Below are 20,675 nucleotides of genomic sequence, written 5' to 3' on the forward strand. Positions count from 1 at the left end.
GCATTGGTTAGAAGGAAGACATTTCACTATCTTCACTGACCACCGCCCATTGATATTTGCGTTCCAACAAAAACCGGAAAAGTGCAGTCCTCGTCAGTTCCGCCACTTAGAATTCATCAGCCAATTTACAACGGATATCAAGCACATCAGTGGCAATGACAACATAGTCGCAGACGCTCTGTCAAGAGTCGAAGCCATCAGTCAACCAGTAGGTTATCAAGAACTTGCTGCTGCTCAAGCTTCGGACAGAGAGCTACAACAGCTTCTTAACGATAACCACACAAGCCTTTTAATCAAGAAAATCGTATTCCCTGATACGAACACACCAATCTTTTGCGACACTTCTACTACTGTGGCTAGGCCGTAGGTACATTCCAACAACACTCCGACGACAGGTGTTCGATTCGCTGCACAACTTAGCACACCCTGGAGTTAAAGTGACAACAAAGCTAATCACCGACAGATATGCGTGGTCTGGAATCAGGAAAGACTGCGCTACTTGGTCACGTTCTTGCCTCGCTTGCCAAGCATCCAAGATCAACCGCCATATTACGGCCGCACCCGGATCATTCGCACCACCGAACACCAGATTCGAACACATACACGTCGATTTAGTTGGACCCCTGCCCTATTCCCGGGAATACAGATACCTGCTTACAGTAGTGGATCGATTTTCAAGACTGCCAGAAGCTTATCCTCTTAAAAACATGGAAGCAGAAACCGTTGCACAAAAGTTATTCTCTGGTTGGATATCTCGCTATGGCGTACCACTTCGGATAACTACAGACCAAGGCAGACAATTTCAATCAGAACTGTTTTCATCTCTGTCTCGAATATGTGGTTTCCAACATATACATACCACTCCGTATCACCCAATCGCAAATGGTTTGGTCGAGCGTCTTCACCGGCAACTTAAAGCAGCCCTAAGGTGCCATAACAACCCATCATGGACAGATGATTTACCAGTTGTCACGATGGGCCTCCGAGCAGCCTACAAAGAAGATATCGACGCTACTCCAGCCGAAATGGTTTTCGGCCATAATATCAGACTGCCTGGAGAATTTGTATCACCTGCAACATCCACGGTTCAACCTCAGTCAACATTCGCATCCTCACTCAAATCAGCATTTAATCGATTAGCACCAACTAAAACATCCTCTCACGCAAAAACATCAATCTTCGTTTACAAGGAGCTAGCTTCAGCAACACATGTATATGTTAGACGATTTAACAAGACAGGCCTACAGAATCCGTACGAAGGACCTTTTAGAATCACTGACAGACAAGAAAAAACCCTCACCATTACCGTCAACGGCTTGCCTCGCGTAGTTTCCATCAACAACGTAAAGCCAGCTTTCATCGACACGGATCATACTGGTCCAACTCATATCCCTGATCGACCTGTTCCTATACCTATCAATGAACCAGCTCCTACTTCGCCACCACCTGCACCTGCCACGAAACAGCGAAGTTCCACTACGACCAGGACAGGTAGAACTGTGAGATTTCCTGATAAGCTAGACCTATGAATAAGATATCTAATTACCTTTTCTCTGGGGGGGGAGTACTGAGGCGAGCTCATGTTCCACACGGTTTTCCCATCTCTATAACTAACGGCCTTGGCAAACACCGAGTTTCCGAGAACTGTCGACATGCCCGCGCGCGCCCCTCGAGTCGAGCGGCGCCGCCAACCAGTACGAGCCAGACACTTCTAGCGCACGGTCACGTCACTCGTCCTGACGTTTACCGCTCTCGCGAGTTCCGTAACCTAACCAACGCGTGTGATATTGTTTGTAGTATTTAGTTATGTAGCTCATTATAACTGTGTAATAAAACTTATAAACTTATTCGTGGGTTTCCGTTATAAGTACTAACCGTTCTCAAAGGAACCCACAATATTAGCGCCATCTACTCGACTATAGGCCAAAGGTGTGGTGCAATCTTTTCGAGCGATGGCGCCATAACCTTCAGCGTACTTTCGAGTATATGGCGTTAATATTAATATTTAACAAGTTAACACATATCAGTGAAAGAATAATGATTAAAGTCAAATGGCGTTCTAACAGTTTTAATCGTCTGTCGAAAGATGGCAGAAAATGTACAGAAGCTACATAATTTACCATGATAGTAACTCTCTATTTAAAATTCTTTTTGCCTATGCTCTTCCTTGGGCCTGAAACTATCTCCATACCAAATTTCATCTAAAATTTTTCAGCGGTTAGCGAGAAGAGGTAACAGAAAGATAGACGGACAGAGTTTCTTTCGCATTTACAATATTTATTAGGAGGAATTTGGGATTGTTCCCACTAGTTACCATCAAGTTGTTACCAGAGGTAACAACACAGAACTTTTCTCTCAGCTATTCCCAGTTGTAACAACTAACAAAAAAATCCCAGCAGTAGTTAGAGTCTGTGCGGAAAGAGAAGAGACGTGGAATGTGTGGGGCCCAAAACATTCCACGACTCTTCTCTTTCCGAACAGACAACCACCAACTCACATTGAAAATTCACGTAAACTGTTTTAAGGTTACGAACGGTCAGTGAAAATAACGAATACGAACGCAAAAATATTTTTGTTGATGGTATAAAAATTAAACAAAATACCTAATAGCTAAATTCTCTTTTTATTTTGTCTTAAAAGGATATTTGAATTTTGAAACTTCCTTCGCATAACCAAGCGGTTATTTAAAATATGATTTGTGTATATTTTAAAGAACATGGACGTTTATGTTAATTACTCTCAAGATTTAAGTCAGTAATAATTTAATCAATAATCATCGTCCCATACTTTCACTACGTGAAAGGCAACATTGTGGTCTACCAAATGGTTGATCACACAATTTGGGATGGTAGTGCCGTGGTATCCTTGATGTTCTGGTGATATACACGATGAGTTACAAGCAGACATGTAACTTATAGATTTAGGACAACCTACAGATCTATTTTCACTTAAGCTTGATAAAGAGTAGCTAGGGAATTTTTTCAATTTATGTCTATCTGGCGAAGTTATTTTCTTATCTGAAAAGTTTTCAGATGAATTATGGTTTTCGTCCATTGTAAGAACCGTGCTTTCGCTTTCGCGCAATACGTAAGCTTCAGTGGGATAAGACAAATTACTACTCGCATGATGTATGTGCTCTGCTCTCTTTCGATGTTCCATAAGATCTTTATTATTATTAATCATTTTCGTTAAACGATGAGTTGGGCATTCGCAATTATTTGGATCACGTGCGCAATTACACGTATTGTAACAAATACATTTTGGATCCGTCTTGTTAGTACTGCCACAGCCTATGTTTTTGAGAGTAGGCGTGGGAGTAGGAGGCACATGGTCACAGAAGCATTTGTAGCCTTCTTTCATGGTTATTTTTTCTAGTTTTCTCTGAAACAGCTTACTGTTTCCTGGGGTTAATATATGGTACTTTTTATCATCTTCTGATGTAAATAGAACAAACGAACTGCTCTCAATTTTAAAATCTTTACGACTTGACGTGTTTGGGCTTGAACACTTTTCGGTTGCAAAAGTGTTAGGAGATGTATGTGGATATCCCATATGCGGTGAGTTTAAGTAACTGTCGTTTTCATCTCTGATTCTGATTTCTTTAAAACGTCTACGACATATTCTCTTATTTAGTATTCCTGGGATTGGGCTGGGAAAGTCTGTGTCGTATGAATTCCTTCGTCTTTCATTTTCTGGATAAAATTCGTCATCGCTCTCTGCACTGAAATCGAACGGCCCGTGCGTTAGTCCACTGCTTGAAGAGAGGCTGTGTTTACAACTTGGAGGGAGACAGCGGGTACTTTCTTTTTCATTTGTAGGTGAATTGTAATATGAATTATATGAATTATACGAATTATGACTTCTGTTATCATATGTAACTTCTTGACACGGATAATTTTGAATATACTTGCTATCTTCATCTGAGGAATTGGAAGTAAAGTATGTGTCATTTGTGTATTTAACTTCTTTATTACCCGGATGAACATGGGTAGGTGAATTCTGAAGGCTTGACGTGGATGGCGGAATGCAGTTGTAATTGTATTTCGTTTCTCTAATTGCAACTCTTCTTGTCGGTTTAAATTTGTTAGAGTCATCTGAACGGTTTGGACTAATATGTGAGATAACAGATGCATTTCTTTTATTTTGCATGTTTTCAGATTTGCTTACGCAGTGGTCACAATAACAAGGCGGGTTGTTATTTACTGGTCCTTGGTGAACGTTGTTGCTGTTGATTAGTTTTGAATCGGCAGGACTTACGTAGTTATCAAATTTACTGGGTTTGTTTCGATAGGGTGTGAGGGTCTCATCTGAAGGGGATGGACAGAAGCTGTCACACTTGTTTATAGTTCGATTATTGTTTTGGAAAAGGCTTCCCTCCTCATCTGGGCTGTTTAGAGTAAAGTCAACATGACGTTTAATTCGGTCTGGGTATTGATATCTGAAATCATCAGTGGAGCTGTTGTTATCTCGTTCCGCTACATTCAAGCGCTCTCTATCATCATCATTACGATAGCTCAGATTAGGGCTTGTGATAGCATCGGTAGCTCCGAAATCCATACTCAAGGCACTTTTTGCGAATAAATGTCTGTTTCCATTAATGTCGAAGTGAATTTCAGACATATTGACTATAGGACTACCGTCCATGACGCGTACGCTACGATGATGTTTTGTATGTTTTCTTACAGGATATCTGCTCCGTTGACACTCGTACGGCATCGTCATTCCGATTTGTTCTATATCGCCGTAAATAGAGCTTACGATCTGGTCGAATTGTGAGCACCTTGTCTTGCTATCTTTTTTTTGTGTTCCTCTTGAGACTGTTAGATTGAATTGATTTTGACTTCTGCAGAATGGCATTATGCATGAGAGCGACTGTATTAAAACGAGACGTATATTAAAAAATAACTTTTCTAGGATCCCCTTCTCCATGAGGAAACAGTTTCGGTAAGTTCATTCGACTTTGTAACATGATTGAATTCGAGTATTTATACAAACTCGAAATTTAATCCATTTTTATTTTATTTTTAGTTTTTAGAATTGTTTACTTTTGATTTTATTGTGACACTTTTAATTTTGACATCTGTTCTGCCTAAATGACAGCATAGTGCTCATGCATGGAGAATTAAAAAAATACAATTACGATAAATAGGAGACACTCGGACGTAAGTGTGAATTTGTATTCTTTTTTTTCGTAATGGCCTTTTCTACTCTATAAATGCACACCGAGGTTTGAACATGGTTCGAAGCAAAGAGTAAAGTACCTAAGTATAAGTTTGTTTGAACACTCTTTGGTTCGAACCCACGATTTTTGACCAGCGCACAGTTCTACGGCGTTGTTTTTAACAGGTAGCGAAGGGGTGTTGTTGCTCAAGTACTTTTTCTCATCCTGTACTTGTTGGATAAATATCTCAGACTTTGGACGGGCTATTTTATTGGCTGCTTCGCGGCGTTTCTTGCGCGACACTACTGGGCTAACGGTGCTTTGTTTCAGATATATAGGGGAGAGGGGGGCAGCCTGGTACACTTTTTACATAAATTGTCATAGTTCAAAATATTACCTATTTAAACCAGTTTTAAGCCTCTACACAATAACCTACGTTATTAATCTATGTAATTACTTCATTTGCACATATATAAAGCTAAAGATAATAGTACAAATTAGATTTTTACAACTCAAGGAATAATGTTCGATACTGCCCCAAGAGTGGGTAGCTTTGAACTTACATGGGGCAGATTTGAAAAATGGGCTGTAACGGCAATAATATCGAGAGATACGCGTTTTTTTATCTGTACTTGGTACAAATTGTCACTAGAAATAATCATGTTAACAGTTTACTCGTATAATTTGCAATTACAACAAAGATGGGGTAGTTTTGTACATTCATGTTTTTTGGAGTGTTCAAAGGTGCCTCAGGGGGGTACCTTTGAAAAGTATTGAAATCTTACTAAAGCTACCCCTTTGAGGCAGTTTTGCACATACCATTTTTCAAAACAACCCCAATGTTTTAACAGCGGATTATATGAGTATTTATTATATGTTGGTTCTCTGTGATTCTCTTTATTCTATAATTCCTTATCATTTTTACCTGTTAACAAATAAATCTATATGTATATATAGAATACTAATTTAATATTTTGTAATATTGTACCTAAATAGAAAATTCTAATAAATATTATATTAAACATGACTAAACGTAATAAGTACTGAACCACTTAGTTCATGGAATTTAGGTAAATGCATTACATATTAGCATACCTATATTAAAATAACTAAAATATTATTACGGTTTCAATTTACATACCTAAATGCCAGTCAATATCGGGGCAGATATGAACATTTCATATGGCCGGGGTAGTTTTGAACAGCCTGCTAATTAAAACTGCCGCCTATTTATTTTTCATAACTACCCCAACACCTACTTAAAAAAATAAACGTCGTTATTTTGTAGAAACATTGCAAATTTTGATTATTCATCCTTCGTCACTGAAAAATCAGCTGCGGAGGCCGGTCTCCAAGTGAACATGACCAAGACGAAGTACCTGAAAGCGTCAAAAGCGACAAAAGACCAACAAGCACTACTGCAAGGAATTAACATTGGCAATAACACCTTCGCTAGCGTCAATGAATTCGTATACCTGGGGTCCTTAGTAACCGATAACAACGATGTATCTTCAGAAATCAGCAGGAGAATAATGGCCGCTAACAAGTGCTACTTCGGCCTGCTAAGATACTTTCGCTCGAAACTTCTTACAAGAAGCATAAAACTTCTTTTGTACAAAACCTTACTAAGGCCCATACTCACCTACGGTTCTGAATGTTGGGTGCTGAGCAAAAAAGACCAGAATTCCTTGTTGGTATTTGAGCGTAAAATACTAAGACGCATTTTCGGAGCTGTGATGGAGGATGAGATATGGCGAACGCGTTATAACCACGAGCTATACCAAATGTATAATGAGCCTAACGTCATTAAGACGATAAAGATCGGACGCCTGCGATGGGCAGGGCACGTGATACGAATGGACGAGGCCAGAGTACCCAAGCGTCTTCTAGAAGGCCGACCGGAGGGCCGCAGAGGTAAAGGCAGGCCCAAGCTCAGATGGTTGGATGGCGTATACCAGGACATCAGGATCTTAGGAGTGAAAAGTTGGAGAAGGAAGGCCACAAACAGATCGGACTGGAGAGACTTGCTTGACCAGGCTAAGGCCCACCCGCGGCTGTAATGCCTCAGATGATGATGATGATCCTTCGTCACTAAACATAATAGATTGTTCTATCTAATAAATTAAGTTTCACTAGCCACTTCCTTCAAATACAGCTTGAGAAACCTTACAAATCTGCACAAATACCGCTAGCGGGTAGCATCGAAAACAAACTAAGCTACTGGTTTGTTCATGTTCTGTCAAACTTCAAATATGACAGTTGTGTGGGTCGATGTTGCAAGCCCAAAATATGGGTTTGGATCATTATCGCATCAAAAATACATTTTTAAACGCATTTGTTCTAAGCTGCCTCCAGTGACTGCCCCCCGCCCCCTTCTCCCCTACCTACCTGTAATTTGAATTTCTATTATGTCTTATATTCCCTGCAACGGAGCTCTAAATGGTTGTTTTCCCGTTGCCATAGCACTCTCTTCAATTCTATCCTTCGGAAATGTAACGTGTTTTTCCAATAAATCTTATTTTTCCCTTAAAACATTGAACTACAGTCCACTCCACCTGGCCAAGGCCAGCCAAGGCCAAAACCTTGGCCTTGGCCAGGCCAAAGAGCACCTTAAACCGGCGAGCGTGTATGAACAATGTTATGAAAGTGAAGGAAGCGAAAGAGGTATTTACCTATGTCAGGATCGTAGCAAGTGAAAATCCGTGGCCTCTGCCAACCGGGTTATTCCCACTAGTTACCACCAAGTTCTTACCAGTGGTAACTACTGGGATTTTTTTTCCACCTTTTACCACTGGTAACCACTGGGAAAAAAAAATCCCACTAGTTACCACCAACTCGGGAATTTTTTTTCCCAGTAGTTACCACCAAAATATTGTTAGAATTCAATACTAATAAAAACAGTATAAATAGTATAGTATAAATGTAGCGTGCTGTAATACATAATTATGTATCAGTGATTCAGTAAACTTCTTTAAAAGTGATCAATAGTACATTGTGCAACATGGGGCGTAAGTTGAATATTGCAAACGAGAGTAAGTTAAATCGCGACGGCTTGCCGGAGCGATTTATAGACTCGAGTTTGCAATATTATTACGCCCCGAGTTACACACAATGTTTTTCATCACACTTGCGATACAAAAGTTAAGTATAAAGACAAAAAACTGTTAATTATGGCACTAGAATCTTCATAACTCCCTAGGGAGAACGCTTTTTCTATAACTCCCGCTAAACCTGCGTGCAATTCCACATTTACTGAGCGAGTGTGATGAAAAAATATTAAAACAGTTTTACCGGTATAAGTGTAAAAACTATAATAGAAGAGTCTCATTCTAGTTAAGTAGAAATTAACTTATTATTCTGATAAAATTTATCTTATTAACTGTAAATTGAATTACATATTTATACAAACGAACAAACAAATCAGTCAAAAACCAACAGAACTGATTTCGTTTTATTATTTACAGCTACTTCATTTCGTTCTATTATAACACGACGCAGAGCTGGAATATGTAGGTATTCATAATTTGTAGCTAGGCTAAATAAGTAATGGTGGTTATTAAAACCGCTTAGGGCGCGCTTCGGATGGGCTGACTGCTCGGACTAACCAGCATAGGCTCGCATTCCAATTACGCTCGGGTAGTACATCGCTCGGTCATGTTACGCTGGTTGGCTCGATTGCTTAAACACCCACGCTAGCGGGATGGTAATAACACTCTACCAGAGGGGCATCAGGTACTATTAGTACACTTCTTTTTTTGTATTTAACTTTTATTCTTTTGGCAAATATGTTTATTGGAAGAACGTGTAAAAGTAATTAAAATCACATAAAACAACCTTACATTGAGTACGACGAAGGGGCAAGAGGGCGTCAGGCTAAGAGCAAAAATCAGAAAAAGAGTAAAATAATAATTATGTACTGATTCTGATGGCAATGGCGTGCGAATGCGAACGTCTATAAAACCTGAATGACCGAAATGAAGTAGCTGTAAATAATAAAACGAAATCAGTTCAGACGGTTTTTGACTGATTTGTTTGTTCGTTTGTATAAATATGTAATTCAATTTACGGTTTTTTTTTTTTTTAATTTATTATTTAGCAGGACCTTTATACCCTTGTATACATCGGCCCTATCATGTCCGTTTCTTATATCTTCAGAAATTATGCTATTTACATCTATATAAGTGGTCATTTAAAATAAAAATAATTATAATCTATTTGTTGAGTATAACTTCGGCCAATCTATATGCCATTTGTGCCGTGTCCGATATTGGGTTGCTAAGGATGTGTATAAAGGCACCGATGTCATATGGCATTAGATTGGCCGACGTTATGAGCGCCTCCCTAAGGGCGCGATTTCTACTACACTCTACAAGTATGTGATAGACATCTTCTACTGATCCACAGATATCGCAGTTAGGAGAGTCGATCTGTTTCATTAGAAACCTAAATTTATTGAGGGGCACGTGACCAGTTCGCAATCTATGCGCCGTTACAACAGTTTTTCGACCCATGTTAGCATTAAGGCACCAAGGAATCCGCGGAGGTTCACTTGCTATGGCCTTGTACCAAATTCCTTTTTCTTTAGAGCGTTCGTTAAAATATTCTTTCCATAGCAACTGGGTTGTGCTCCTATAGCGGCCAAAAACTTCCAAATAAGACTGTCTAATGATCGTTTCCTTTCCATCCACTGCAGCCCGTCTAGCCAGCCGATCAGCCATCTCATTACCGGCTAGCCCGATATGAGATGGAACCCACTGCAGTCGCACTGTGCTATTAATGTGCTTTAACAGAAGGATTTTTTCCAAGATCATAAACAGTAGGTACCCCTCTGTGTCCACGGATCGATCTCGAAATGTGTTGTAATGCGCTCTTACTGTCTGAACATATTACTACTTTTCTAATTTGTCTGTTAGAAATATAGGAAAGTGCTTGCGAGATTGCAACCAATTCAACTGTCATCACACAAACATTTCCTACAACCTTAAACATGTTATCCTGGTCACATAAAGGATTACGTGGGTCAAAAAAAGCGGCTCCTTTTCCAAGGGGACTCTTAGACCCATCTGTGTATAAAAATTGCCAATCCTTATACTTTAGACGTAACTCCTCCAACACATTATATTTAAGACAGTTATATTCATAAGTATTTTTAGAGTCCCTTATGCAGTCTAAATTGGAGGTAACCAGAGTGTTCACATCTATATTTGATACCCACGTGTTAAGAGAAAACATTTGTAGGCGGTCAGATGAGAATATGGTCTCGTCTGCAACGTCCCTACTAGCGGTAACTAGAAGAGGCGGTTTTTTATTTACCCAGTACCTGTTCTGGTTAAGCAAGGTTAAATTGTGAAGCAGAGAGTTGGTCTCGTTATTTGAAGTGGAAAGAGCCTTTAGTCGGTACTTAATTGCAAGAAACCGCCTCCTGACAAATAGAGGTGGAATGCAAATTTCACTTTCCATACTGTGGATGGGGGTGGTTCGTATGAAGCCGCCTACAATCCTCAGCGCCCTGTTTTGTATTTTATCTAACTTATATGTATTGCTGTTTGCACTGTTGTCGTACAAAAAGCTAGCATAGTCGATTCGGCTCCTAATTAATGCGATGTATATTCTACGTAAGTGCTTAGGATGTAGGCCCCATGATTTACCAGCTAAAACTTGTAATACATTAAGGTTTCTTTGTATTTTATCTGTAATTTCATTGATATGCTTGCCCCAGCGAAGTGACTTATCAAGCCAAAGGCCTAAGTACTTATAAGATATGACCGGTGCTAAAGGCAAATTGTTTATTGTTAGATCTACCTGTTGTCGTTTATGCCCTCTGCTGAAAATGCAATATTTAGATTTTTGTTCTGATATCTGTAAACCCAAAGTACCTAAGGTAGTAACAAAATAATCTAATGCTTCCTGAATAGCATTGCAACTAAGGGCGATATTTTTATTACTTTCATATAATATAAAGTCATCTGCATACTGACACATATGTACGTTTGTGATATCACGGCACAATTTGGATGTAGCTATATTAAAAAGAAGCGGGGAAAGGGGATCGCCTTGTGCTAGGCCTTTGCCGGTATGTCTTATTACTGTTTCTTGGCTGTCGGCTGTATCTTTAACTATAAGAATCCTATTACTCAAAAAATTCCACAGGTATTTGCATATCCGCTTACCAACTCCTAAGTCATCTAAAATGTTCATTAATTTATCGATAAGGACATTATTACGTAGGTTGCCCTGAAAGTTTCGGGAATTGGAAAAAATACGCGTTTAAATGAAATAAAAGTACTTTTATTGTTTTTCAAAGTATTCTCCTTTGTGTTTAATGCACTTTTTCATTCTCTGAAACCAGTTTTCAAAACAGTTATTGAACTCTGAACTGGGGGTTGACGAAATGGCCATTTTATAAGCGTGGACTGCTTCTTCCGCGGTCTGAAAACGCTGACCACGCAACCGATTCTTTATTTTCGGGAAAGTAAAAAAATCGTTGGGACTTAGGTCGGGGCTGTACGGAGGATGGTCCAGTAATTCGACTTTTTCGCCCTTCAGATAGTCGTTTGTTTTCTGAGCAGTATGAGGGCTGGCATTATCATGGTGTAGTATAATACGGCGGTTAGGGTTATTTTTTCGCAGTTCAGCAAAAACAATCGGTAAACAAACGCCTATATACCAATCGGCATTGACAGTTCTTCGATCTTCAAGAGCAATAGTCGCCACGTGACCCGATTTGGAGACAAACGTGGCTACCATTTTTTTGATCGTGCTGCGAGAACGAACAACTTTTGTTGGCTTCGGCTCGTCTTCGTAAACCCATACTCGAGATTGGTTTTTGGATTCAGGCTCATATGCGTAAATCCATGACTCGTCACCTGACACAATACTAAAAACGGCAGTTGAGCTTCCTCCATTAAATCTTTTTAGGGTTTTGTGGCACCAATTGACACGGACCGTTTTCTGGTCGTCAGATAACAAGTGAGGAATCCACCGGGAAAACAACTTCCGCACGCCCAACTCTTGCTGTAAAATAACTTGTACCTGACTCATTCCAATGCCTAAAGTCTCCTGAATTTCCCGATATGTAACATGCCTATCTTCTTTTATCAGTTGGCGAACAACATCGATGTTTTGATGGGTAACGGCAGTTTTCGGTCGACCCTCACGTACGTCATCCGCAAGAGACACACGGCCACGTTGAAATTCCGAATACCACCTGTATATTGTCGTCTTCGAAGGTGCTTCACTACTAAAAGCAATAGTCAATCGGTCTCCACATTGTTGTTGTGTTAATCCACTTTTAAAGTCATAATAAATCATTGCTCTAAAACTTTCGCGGGACAGCTCCATTTTCACCAGCGACTCAACGACTTTAAAAAACAATTGAAAATAGAACATTGTTTTTTTTTTTCTAAGTGGCCAGTGTTTTCGAATAATGAGACTATGCTTGTAACAAAGAGGTATAACACATGTCAAATATACGTTCCTAAGTATGCAATTCCCGAAACTTTCAGGGCAACCTACGTATAAGCGCTTCGATATCCAGGAAGCAAGCGAGTGTGGGTACATTTGTAGTAAAACCGATTTGTATGTGAGAGATAACTCTAGTCAGACAGTCCAGCGATGACTGGCCTCGCCTAAAACCTGTCGTGCACGGGGATAAAAAATGATTTGACTCTATGTACCATTCAAGTCTTCTAACTAGTAAGAGGTGAAGAGTCTTACATAAACATGATATTAGAGGAATAGGTCTAATCTTAGGAGGTGAGTTTGGATTATTGTCTGGTTTAGGAATGGGGACTACTTTAATCTCTCGCCACTGAGAAGGCAGCTCGCCGGAATTCAGAATAAGATTGTATACAATTAACAGATATTTTTTTGCTGAGTCTGGAAAGTAGTATATCATAGAGTAAGTGATTCCGTCATCTCCTGGTGCCGTATCTTTTTTTTCAAACAATTATTTAGTTCCTGAATAGAAAAACGAATGTCTAAAATAGGGTTATTCGAAAAGCATACGGGAGCTTGTGGAAGGACAAAGTCTGGGGCCAGGCTGTTTAGCATGTTTGTCTTTTCTTCATGTGAAAAGTTGTAACTAGTTTTCTTAAAACCTTTGATCCTCATACTCATACTCATACTCATATTTTATTGATAATATAAATTACAGGTCAGGCTTACATGACTAAACTACATTAAAGGTAGATTTATAAATAAGTATACAAGATTCATACATTTGAGAAAAAAAAAGGAGATTTAAGTAAACTAAAAAGTCAATTATTGTGACATTATTTAACTGCTATTGTTATTTTATTATTAACATTATTTGGTATTCATTATAAATATTTTGAGGTCAAATATTCCTCGACACTATAAAACGGCCGCTCAATCAGCCAATTTTTGAGTCTAGCCTTGAAACTCATCAGACTAGGCGCATCAGTTATGGATACTGGTAGGTTATTGTATACAGCGGGGCCCATAACATGTATAGATTTAGCCGTTTTGGCTAGACTACGTGGCACTGCCGCTAATTTGTGTCCATAGCGAGTTACACGGTCGCTTTTTTCACCCCGTCTGGGATATTTATCCAGGTTCTCCCGTGTGTATACGGCTGTCTGGAGTATTAGGAGACCCGGCATTGTGACGATACCCAAGGCGGTGAAGTGTGGCTTAGCCGACTCATGCCATGGTACTCGAGCCATAGATCTTACGGCTCGTTTTTGAAGCCGGAAAACACGCTGCCAGTCGGCCGCGCGTCCCCATAGCTCAAGCCCATATTGTACTATGGACTGTATGCTGGCATAGTAGCAGCTGCGGACTGCCTGCCGCGGAAGAACAGTAGTCAGCCTACCCAAGGCAAAACAAGCTCTTCCCATTTTTCCGCAGATGGATTCAATGTGGTTCTCCCACGTTAGGGTTTGGTTAATATGAAAACCCAAGAAAGAAGTAGTACTGACCTGACCAATAACACCACTGGCGAGTTCCACATGCAGCGGGCGACGCCTGCGTCCGGACAAATCGAACTGGATGAATTGGGTTTTGGTTAAGTTTAAAATGAGACCGTTATGTTTAAACCAGTTCGATAATTGCCCGGCAACCGTGTTTAACTTCAACTCCAGTTGGTCAATGGTTGGAGCGGTTACGATAGCAGCAACGTCGTCCGCATACATGTAAACCTCGCCCTCACTTACCGCCATGGGCAAGTCATTGAGAAGGACCGAGAAAGCCACATTTGACAGAGATGATCCCTGGGGGACGCCGATGGCGGTCGAGAGCCCATGTGAGTTCAGACTACCTCTTTGACCAGTTACGTATTGCGTCCGGTCGCGCATGAAGTCCGACATCAGGTCTTGCGCAGGTCCTCGAACACCATAGTGGTAGAGCTTCGAACATAGTAAGTTGTGGTCAACTACGTCAAAAGCTTTCGAGAGGTCGCAGAAAAGGACTGCGACCTCGAGCTTTCGTTCACGCGCTTGGAGTATAAGGCGTACTACTTCACGCGCCATCATTGTGGTAGATCGTCCCGGTCTATACGCATACTGGCGTTCTGATACGCAGTTATTGTTCAAAAGGAACTGAGATAGACGGGTTGTCAGTCCATTCTCGAAGATCTTCGCCACTACTGGTATAATACATATCGGACGATAACAACCAGGGTCATTTTGCTTTCCCTTCCCTTTGTACAGCGGGCTGATCCTTATTTCCTTAAGGGACTTCGGGTATCTCCCAGCTCGCAAGCATTTATTATAAAGCGCAGCTAATGGATGAGCGAGCGGAGTGGCCGAAAGTCTAATAAGTTCCACTGATATACCGTACAAATCTTGGGTGGGTTTATTTGCAATATTTTTAACTATGATTTTATGTACCTCTGCCGGTGTGAAATGCTTGAATCGCAGCGAGCGATCGGCAGTGGCACATGCGTATGAGAGCGACGCAAGGGCGTGCGGAAGCTGCGCAGGCGGGGCCCCGCACCGAGTCGCGGCCCCCTTAAACTGCTCATTCATGGCGTTTAATAAATTTAATTTACTTGAGAATTCGGACCCGTCTGGTTTTTTGATTATATCTGTATAGTCAACAGTAGAAGTTTTATTTTTGTTCGTTTCTGTGTTGACTATGTGCCACATAGCTTTAATTTTATTATCGCTACTATTTATTTTGGTAGCGTAGAATTCCGATTTAATATCCCGCGTTAGCTCATTGTACCTACTATTAAGATCGGCTATTCTTTGTTCTAACGACGTTTCCTCGGGAAATTTCTGTTTGAGATCGACAAGGTCAAATAGCAATCGTTTCATATTGTATACTTCCTCCGTAATCCATGTAGTACTTTTTGAGACGTTTGGTTTGACCTTGAACGGGAAACAGATTTCTATTTTGTTAATTATGATGTTAATTATTGCAGTCGCGAGGTCGTCAACGGTGGTTTTGTTCTGATATAATTTGTCCCAATCCACACTGTCAACGGCTCGCGCGAAGGCAATTTTACAGGCGGCGGTGTAATCGCGGACGCGGCGGGTACGCGGGGGCGGCGCGGACGTGCGTTCACACTCAATTTCTACGCGGACGCCGTAGTGGTCGCTGATGTTTGTTACCGCTGCAGATGGTAAGTACATCTGAAGTACAAGTGACTTTGATTTATGTACACGTGATCCAAAGAGGTGGATGTGGTACTGGTTTCGCGCGTGGGGAAGTCTACTACATTCTCAAAGTTATGTGGCGTAAGGATGTCAAGTAAATGTTTATGATCGACTGACATGGTTAAACAGTCTATGTTGGTATCACCAACTACAATGCAGCTGTAACCCAATTTATTGACTTTGTTGAGCAGCCGATCTAAAATGTCAAGAAAATCTACAGATTTGACTAAATTTGATCGATAAACACAAACCACTAATACATTGAAATCTTGGATCAATGTGGCTGCAATTTCGCAATATCTTTCCACCGACATAGCAGTTAATTCTGTTATTTCCATAGAACTTAAAGTGTTCTTTACATATATACAAGCGCCACCGTGTTCACGAGAACCGCGGCAAAACTTAGATATCAGAGTATAGTTACTTATGTGCACACTTTCTAGCTGGTTACTTGTCAGCCAATGCTCCGTAAGTGCTAGAACATCGCATTTTAATTCTTGTTGCAATAAAACTTCAAGTTGTCTAGTTTTGGAGTTAAGCGATTGCATATTTTGCTGACAAATAACCAAGGTCTTTAAATCATTATAAGCAGGTCGTACAGGTGTTTGTTTATTCGTTATCGCTGGCGGGGGCATCGGAGAGGAGAGCGGCGCTGCGCCTGCGCGGGCGCAAGGGCCGGGCTCCGGGGGCTGCGGTGCGGCGGGAGTCGCCGGCCGCCGACCGGTTTGGCGGGCGCCTCGCCCGCCTGCCGCTAGGACGAAACCACTCGCTCACTTCAGTGCCGACTGGCCAGTTGTCCGCTTGCATGAAGAAATTGAATGCGCAATTTGGCAGAGTTATAGCAAACGATGCGTAATGTGAATGTTTTAATGTTAGTTTTTCGACGTGATACGAGTGATGTGTATAGTACTTGCTTTGCATGTAGTTTTGTAAATTCTCTACTGTCGTGTCCGCCTTGAAGAAACATGCGTGGATTTTTTTGGCACGTTCGACTGTTTGTAGATGGTCATCTGCGCAGCCGGATCCCTTTACCACAGTGCGTTTGCGTAGTCGGGGTTCGCGTTGCTTATATGACCGGGGTACTTGTTGTGAATTACTGCTACTGTCGCTAATTGGTGTTATTATCGTATTATCTACGTTCGTGGTGTTGTCGTTCGTTGATGCGTCGGGTCGAAGCAGTGGTGATTCGCTCGCAGTACTGCAAGGAGTTTTTGGTGTGAAAGGGGACGATTCTGGGGCTGCTGTTTTGTTTATGTTAGTGTGTGATATTGCTTGGGGACCAGTTGAGAGCCGCACAGGGCGTTGGAGTGCTTTTGCTTGGGAGGGGGGCTTAGTTGCTGTACCTTGCTGGTGTCGGGCATTTCTAGCAGTAGCGCGTTTGTTGCGGTCGGATTTAGGTACGGGGTCGCTAGACATACCTTGGGAAGCAGCTGTCAACACTTCGGGTACCTTCGATTCGCTCTGGCGCTGCGCTTCGGACGGCTTCGGTTTGGGGTCGGAAAGTTCAACTGTCATGTCCGTTGCAGAATCGGCGATCGTTCTTGTGTTGGAGGCATCTATTTTGTCCTCTAGTCTCTTTATTGACTGTGTAAGCGTCTCAATTTTTTTACTGAGAGGTGTCAAACATTTCTTAATTAAATTTTCAATAGCTCCTTGGCTTAAATTTGCCATAATTATCGTTAAATGAAAATAAACACGGGAGCACACTACGATCGTGGCCGTTATCCCCACCACACGTCCATCTCATTCGCTGCCACATTTCAGAAGCACTTGTTGATTCATCTACACTACTACAATAATTTTGCCAACTCTCTCTCCTTGCATGTAAAATAGCCTTCTTTGCTTCAGCCGATTTCTGTTCTAAAATATCTAAATTGTGAGGTGTAGGGTTTCTCCTGAAAGTGCTCAACGCGAGCCTGCGGTTGGCTACTAATGCCGATAAAGACGGGTTCCAATAAGGTTTAGGTCTGAATTTTGTATTTGGGTACGGGCATAATTTAACAAGAGGAATACTTTCTAAGGCCGCTAAATTGATTTCTGTAGTAAGGTTATCATACATTTCTTGAACATTTCGGTCTCCATCTGGAAGCCGTAACGTTCGTTCTAAATGTTCTCGATATAGATCCCAATTAGCTAGTTTATAATTTCGTTTTTTATGCATTATCCTAATTTCCTGATATATAATCTTTAGTTTGATGATCGTGTGGTCACTGCCCAGATTTTCGCTAATGACATTCCATGTAAAATTAACCGCGATATATGTGGACACGAAGGATATATCTGGTGAAGTTTGTTGAAGTATACCGTTCACCGATTTGACTCTAGTGGCTTGACCATTATTAATTGACACAAACCCAGCTTCTAGTGAAGCGTCAAGAACTTGGGAGCCTCTTATTTCCGTTCTATAAGACCAATTCGTGTGGTGGGCGTTGAAATCTCCTGCAACTAGGCATTTCCTTGGAAAGAGTGTGAAAATATAGTCCCAATCAGATTGGGTGGTTCTAACTCTCGGTGGACAGTATACTAAAACAACGTTATGTAATATATTACAATTTAAAAGTTTTATGCTTATACATTCAATTTCGGTATTTGGTACATTAATAGGCAGTAACTGAGCCTTTATCGATTTGTGAGTAATTAAGCAGACTCCCCCATGTGAGTCATCCCTGTCTTTTCGAAAAATATTATAGCCGCTTATGTTTAATGGCGAGCCAGGTTCTAGCCAGGTTTCAGATATTAATGCAATATGTACCTTCTCCTGTGTCAAAAACAGGTCAATTTCTGTTAATTTGGGTCTTAGACTTTGTGAATTCCACTGGACTAAGTTAAGAGTATAATCTTTTCGGCTATTGTCCATAATTAAACATGGATAAGATATTTAAAATATCGCCGCCCTTCACGATGTCTAAGACAAATGACACTACCTGTTCAATCAAAAAACTAACTACAGCCTTAACTTTACATTCCAATGTCAGTCTTGAAAGGCAGATCTCTTTAAGTTTTTGAAGTATCTCCCGGAATCTCGTGCTCTTTCTCCTCTTCTCTTTCTCATCTTCACCATCTTGTTTACCTTGATTTACCGGTGGAAGAATCGATTGCTCAAGGTCACATTTGGATTCCTCTCTGCGCTTCTTTGCCTTGATTTTTTTGCCTTTGCTGTTTGTTCACCGGAGAAGAAGTTCCAGATATAGGAAGAGCATCTTTCAGTTTGCCCTCTCCCTTTCTAATATTTGGTGTACAAACTACTGCACTAGATTTTTGGGAAGTTAAGGCGTCCCGATACGGCGTATTCGTATTTAACTGGGTGTTATCAATCGCATCACTTGGTGACTCGGTAAAGGTGCTTTCTTGCTCGTAGTAAAGTTCTAGAGCTTTCTTATATGTGCAGAAGTGTTTGCTCATAATCGTTCTTAGTTTCTTTTCTTTCAAGAAAACTGGGCATGTTTTACTAAGTGCCATGTGTGCGCCTTGACAATTGGCACACGTCATTACTTTAGTAATGCAGTTCTCATGGTTTTTTCCACACTTAGGGCACACGATTTTTTTGGTCGGACATGTACGTGCTCAGTGGCCAAATTTCCAGCACCCCGAACATTGCGAAACTGGGAATATATACGGCTCTACTTTAAAGCGACAATCATATGCGTATACGTGAAACGGGAGGGAAGTCGCTTTAAAGCACATACGTATGGCTTCACTTTTAACCCATTGGCCGTCTTCATTAAGTCGATTTAGGCGGCGAATTGCCAAGACTACCTGCGAGACATTAAACTCTTTCAGTAGTTTCTCCTCCTCGATATCAAGGTCAATATTTCTAATCAGACCAAAACAGTACTCAGCCTGATTTGCCCACTGGCAACTCATCTTCTCATTATTAAATGCCGGACAGCTTATTAATTTTTCAGCTTGCGTTCTGAGAGATAACTGTATAAGTACCTTGTACGCGCCTTTGAACTTTACTCTCTAAATGCCACTAATGTTCTCTGCTCGTAGCATTTTTGCCATAGCAATTTGTTTGGGTAATGCTTCTTTTGACGTAAGGGCAACCTCAAACTCATCTTTCATACCTCCAGACTCGACATTACCTTGTGTTGAGAGCTGAAGTATTCCGGTCCGCAATCGCCTGCGTAGTCGCTTACCTACCACGGTTGTATAACTTCCTTCGCTATCATTACCCTCGCTGTCAGGGCCCTGCTATATACGGCTCTACTTTAAAGCGACAATCATATGCGTATACGTGAAACGGGAGGGAAGTCGCTTTAAAGCACATACGTATGGCTTCACTTTTAACCCATTGGCCGTCTTCATTAAGTCGATTTAGGCGGCGAATTGCCAAGACTACCTGCGAGACATTAAACTCTTTCAGTAGTTTCTCCTCCTCGATATCAAGGTCAATATTTCTAATCAGACCAAAACAGTACTCAGCCTGATTTGCCCACTGGCAACTCATCTTCTCATTATTAAATGCCGGACAGCTTATTAATTTTTCAGCTTGCGTTCTGAGAGATAACTGTATAAGTACCTTGTACGCGCCTTTGAACTTTACTCTCTAAATGCCACTAATGTTCTCTGCTCGTAGCATTTTTGCCATAGCAATTTGTTTGGGTAACGCTTCTTTTGACGTAAGGGCAACCTCAAACTCATCTTTCATACCTCCAGACTCGACATTACCTTGTGTTGAGAGCTGAAGTATTCCGGTCCGCAATCGCCTGCGTAGTCGCTTACCTACCACGGTTGTATAACTTCCTTCGCTATCATTACCCTCGCTGTCAGGGCCCTGCCGGCCTAGCCAAGGTTACAATCGCTATCGCTTCGACAACGAAAAGCATTATGTCTCTCTATCACCCTTCCATATTAGTGTGACAGTGACAGTTGCGTTTCGATCGCTACGG

General features: G+C 41.1%; 1 protein-coding gene across 1 annotated transcript in view; it reads left to right on the forward strand.

Annotated features, from left to right (window-relative positions):
- The window catches only part of LOC134802776 (glucose-6-phosphatase 2), a 227,751-nt gene that overhangs the window by 14,643 nt on the left and 192,433 nt on the right, over nt 1–20,675 (forward strand). The window lies entirely within an intron of this gene.

Source organism: Cydia splendana, chromosome 25 (genome assembly GCF_910591565.1).
Source record: "Cydia splendana chromosome 25, ilCydSple1.2, whole genome shotgun sequence".
In the NCBI taxonomy this organism is placed as follows: Eukaryota; Metazoa; Arthropoda; class Insecta; order Lepidoptera; family Tortricidae; genus Cydia; species Cydia splendana.